The sequence below is a fragment of the Schistocerca cancellata genome, chromosome 8 (assembly GCF_023864275.1).
Source record: "Schistocerca cancellata isolate TAMUIC-IGC-003103 chromosome 8, iqSchCanc2.1, whole genome shotgun sequence".
Classification (NCBI taxonomy): Eukaryota; Metazoa; Arthropoda; class Insecta; order Orthoptera; family Acrididae; genus Schistocerca; species Schistocerca cancellata.
In genome coordinates, this window is record NC_064633.1 from 392,547,031 (window position 1) to 392,551,712 (window position 4,682).

A 4,682-nucleotide genomic window follows, 5' to 3' on the forward strand; every position below is an offset into this window, starting at 1 on the left:
GATGATGATACATTCAGCCATGGAAAACACGTAATAGGCATTTATCCAATGGGAAATGTTGGCTGGCCTGTGATGATGAACTGAAGATTCTCGGTGAAACGTTATTATTTTATAAGGTGACGTATTTTATAAAATATGGCGTTTCAGTCTTCGATCGCTATTCTTTATTTTCAATTACCGGTTTCGGGCTAGCTGCCCACCTTCAGATCATATGCTGTAGTTACGGAGTAACTTGTCCGTACAGGAAACACGGTTCACTGTCATAAGTCATTGAGACAATCATGTCTAGTTTTGTGGCGTATTTTGCCTCTGATTCATTTACTCTAGCCAGGTTTTGGGTTTAAACTCACTTTTCTAGTACTATTGTTACGAAGACGTTATCCATGAGTAAAATTTACAACATCTCTGAGGCAGAAACGCTAAAATAGGGCGTGGAAAATAGCAGTTTATGAAAGGTTGGGGAGAAATTATATTTTACTGTGTTACAAGAAACTTTAAAACTTTATCCCTGGTCACCAGTGACCATGTATCTAACGCCCGTTGACAACATCAGTTTAGAGAGATAAAATAATTCCTGAAGCAAAATGGAACGCGGTGGCTTCAACATCTGGGGTCGCGGCGAGTATCTGCTCATCTTGAGGTGATTTTTGATTAGCAAAGCTCACCATTTCCTTTAACAGTTAACATATTTTGGCAGAAATCTTCAAGAACTATTTACAGTTACAAGCATTAACTACACATGAAAACGCACCCCTTCTGGCCTGGATGCATGTACCGGTTCGGTTGAGAAAAGTTTCATAAATACGTCGCAAACTCTTTTAAAGGGTGCACCTATGTAGGTGAGTTGTCAGCGCGGCTGACTGTCATCTGAGAGACCAGGGTTCTGTTCCCGGTACTGCCAAGGGTTTCTACTTGCTGATAGAACTGGTATGGGGTGCAGTCAGCCTCATGCGGCAAGCCGAGGAGCTACTCAACCGATTAATAGCGATTGAAAGGTCAAGACGCCCGACAACGGCCTGGAGAGTTGTATGCTGACAATATGTCCCTCCGTACCACATCCTATGACGCTGTTGGTTAAGGATGACATGGCAGTCAGTCGGACGGCATTGGCCGATCTAGGGCCAGAACACAGAAGTTTACCTGCCTACCTCACCTGAGGTAAGTTGGCCCACAAATGTTGTAACTGGTCATTGATGTCCTCGATATTGAAACTGGGATGGAGTTGAAGGCTGAGCTGGACCCACATATGCTCTATCGATGACAAATATGTCGATTTTTTGGCCACGGGAATACGTCAGTGTTATTCAGAGGTTTCAAAGGTAGTAGAATTTGTGGTCGAGCATAGGCCAATTGAAAAATGGCACCACGGTACTGTCACATGTGAGCTAACACATGACGACTCAAGTGACGTACTGAGACGCCCTCAATTACCACCCCAGTGACCCACATCTAAGTCTACATGGATACTCTGCATATCACACTTAAGTGCCTGGCAGAGGGTTCATCGAACCACCTTCACAATAATCGTCTATTATTCGAATCTCGAACAGCGCGGAAAAAACAAACACCTATATCTTTCGATGAGAGCTCTAATTTCCCTTGTTTTATTATGATATTCGTTTCTCTCTATGTATCTCGACGTCAACAGAAAATTTTCGTATTCGAAGGAGAAAGTTAGTGATTCAAATTTCGTGAGAAGATACCGCCGCAACGAAAAACGCCTTTCTTTTGGTGATGTCCACCCCAAACCCTGTACCATCTCAATGACACTCTCTCACCCATTTCTCGATAATACAAAACTACTGCCCTTCTTTAAACTCCCTCGATGTTCTCCGCTAATCCTATCTGCTTACCTCACCGCCCAGCAGTATACGAAAAGAGGACGTACAAGCGCAGTGTAGGCAGTCTTTTTAGTAGATCTGATGCATCTGCTAGCTGTTCTGCCAATAAAGCGCAGTATTTGGTTCGCCTTCCCCATAACAGTTTTTATGTTTTCTTTCGAGTTTAAGGTGTTCGAAATTGTAATTTCTCGTTATTTATTTGAATTTACGGCTTTTAGATTTGACTGATTTATCGTGTAGCAGAAGCTTAACGGATTCCTTTCAGCGCTCACACAGATGAACGCCCTCTTTTCATTTGCTTTACTTTACGTCTATGGTCACAAACTGACTGTCAACAGATTACCGGTTTCGGTCTATAATGACAATCTTCAGATCCTTTTTATAAAAACAATGTCCTAATGTATTACAGCCATAGTGGCATCGTCAAATGTTAAATGCAAAATCAGCACCAGCATCGTCATTTGCATTTAACATTTGACGATGGCACTATGGCTGCAGTACATTAGGACATTGTTTTTATAAAACAGTTCTGAAGATGGTCATTATAGACCGCAACCGGTAATCTGTTGACAAAAAGTTTGTGACCATAGACGTAAAGTAAAGGAAATTTATTTTACATTCGGGTCACTGTTTTACTAGCGACAATGTCACAGCTTGTGACTCTTTTCATTATTTAGGCCCAACTCTCAGTTTTAGCGCCATACAGATATCTTGTAATTTTGTAATTTGTTTTTATCCTCTGATGACTTTAATAGACGATAGACGACAGCACCATCTGCAAACAACCTAAGACAGCTGCTCAGATTGTCTCAAAAATCGTTTATATAGATAAGTAGCAGAGAGCTTATAGTACTACCTTGGGAAACGCCAGAAATGACTTCTGTTTTAGTCGACGACTTTCCGTCTTTTACTAAGAACTAGACAGGAAATCACGAATCTCGTCAAATAACAGATACGATATTCCATAAGCAAGCAATTTGACTACAACGCTCTTGCGAGGTACAGTGTCAGAAGCCTTCTGGAAATGCAGAAATACTGAATCGGTTTGAAATGCCTTCTCGATAGTACTCAACACTTCATGTAAGTAAAGAGCTAGTTGTGTTTCACAAGAACGATGTTTTCTAAATCCGTGTTGACTGTGTGTCAATAGACCGCTCTCTTCCAGGTTATTCGTAATGTTCCAACACAATATGTGCTCCAAACTCCTGCCACAAATCGACGTTAATGATATGGGTCTGAAGTCATACCCGGTGGCTGCATGCATTATGACGTCAGGAGTAGCACCACTGGTCTCCGAAACATTGTAAGAACAGGTCTTCATCCCAGAGCGCCGCCTCAGTCGCCGATGATTGTCATCTAGGTTAGTGCAGTAAAGAGTTTCACAATTAAACTCAGTATGGGGCCATTCGTGAGCGCGCCATGCTTCCTGGTCGCCACTAAAGACTTTCGTGTTCAGGTGTTAACGGCAGCCTGCACTTGGAATGTTAATTCCCTGGTCCTGATGTTGCTAATTTCCAACTGTACGGAATGACACACAGTGTGCTATGGGGTTGGTGCCAGACTGGCACGGTGTGTTGTCGGTCTTGTGAGACCAACCGAAAAGCTACTCGAGCGATTACTTGCGACTTAGTTGTCAAGAAAAACGACAACGACCGGGAGAGCTTACAGTTTCGGTATTTTTGAAGAAATCTATAAATATTATCATGTGTGAAATAATTAATGTTGATATAATAAAGACTCATATTGAAACTGCCTGGCAGATTAAAACTGTGTGCCAGACCGAGACTCGAACTCGGGACCTTTGCCTTTCGCGGGCAAGTGCTCTACCAACTGAGCTACCCAAGCACGACTCACGCCCCGTCCGCACAGCTTTACTTCTGACGGGGCGTGACACGTGCTTGGGTAGCTCAGTTGGTAGAGCGCTTGCCCGCGAAAGGCAAAGGTCCCGAGTTCGAGTCTCGGTCCGGCACACAGTTTTAATCTGCCAGGCAGTTTCATATCAGCGCACACTCCGCTGCAGAGTGAAAATCTCATTCTGAAAGACTCATATTGTTAAAGTGATGATTATAGTAACTGATTTAGGTTGAAATATTTCATTTGATGCAATTTTGGGTCCCTATTAGGGCTGTGTTTAGTAGTTCAAATCGTGAATAGACTATTTTTAACTATGAACTATACATCAAATACTGAAATAGCCATCAGTAATGTGGTACACATCTGCCGGGACGTAATTAACGGTTGAATCATTCGAACTTTACACGCAAATGGAGCCTATATATATATTTATATATATATATATATATATATATATATATATATATAATTTGCTTTTACTTACATGTGAGACGAGGAATCTACTATGGGTCCTATATGTACACTCCTGGAAATTGAAATAAGAACACCGTGAATTCATTGTCCCAGGAAGGGGAAACTTTATTGACACATTCCTGGGGTCAGATACATCACATGATCACACTGACAGAACCACAGGCACATAGACACAGGCAACAGAGCATGCACAATGTCGGCACTAGTACAGTGTATATCCACCTTTCGCAGCAATGCAGGCTGCTATTCTCCCATGGAGACGATCGTAGAGATGCTGGATGTAGTCCTGTGGAACGGCTTGCCATGCCATTTCCACCTGGCGCCTCAGTTGGACCACCGTTGGTGCTGGACGTGCAGACCGCGTGAGACGACGCTTCATCCAGTCCCAAACACGCTCAATGAGGGACAGATCCGGAGATCTTGCTGGCCAGGGTAGTTGACTTGCACCTTCTAGAGCACGTTGGGTGGCACGGGATACATGTGGACGTGCATTGTCCTATTGGAACAGCAAGT

General features: G+C 42.9%; 1 non-coding gene across 1 annotated transcript; it reads left to right on the forward strand.

Moving 5' to 3' along the window:
* The first annotated feature begins 3,736 nt into the window (after positions 1-3,736).
* Trnas-cga (transfer RNA serine (anticodon CGA)) lies at positions 3,737-3,811 on the forward strand. Its single transcript has one exon. It is a non-coding gene; the product is annotated as a tRNA-Ser (tRNA).
* Positions 3,812-4,682: the final 871 nt, after the last annotated feature.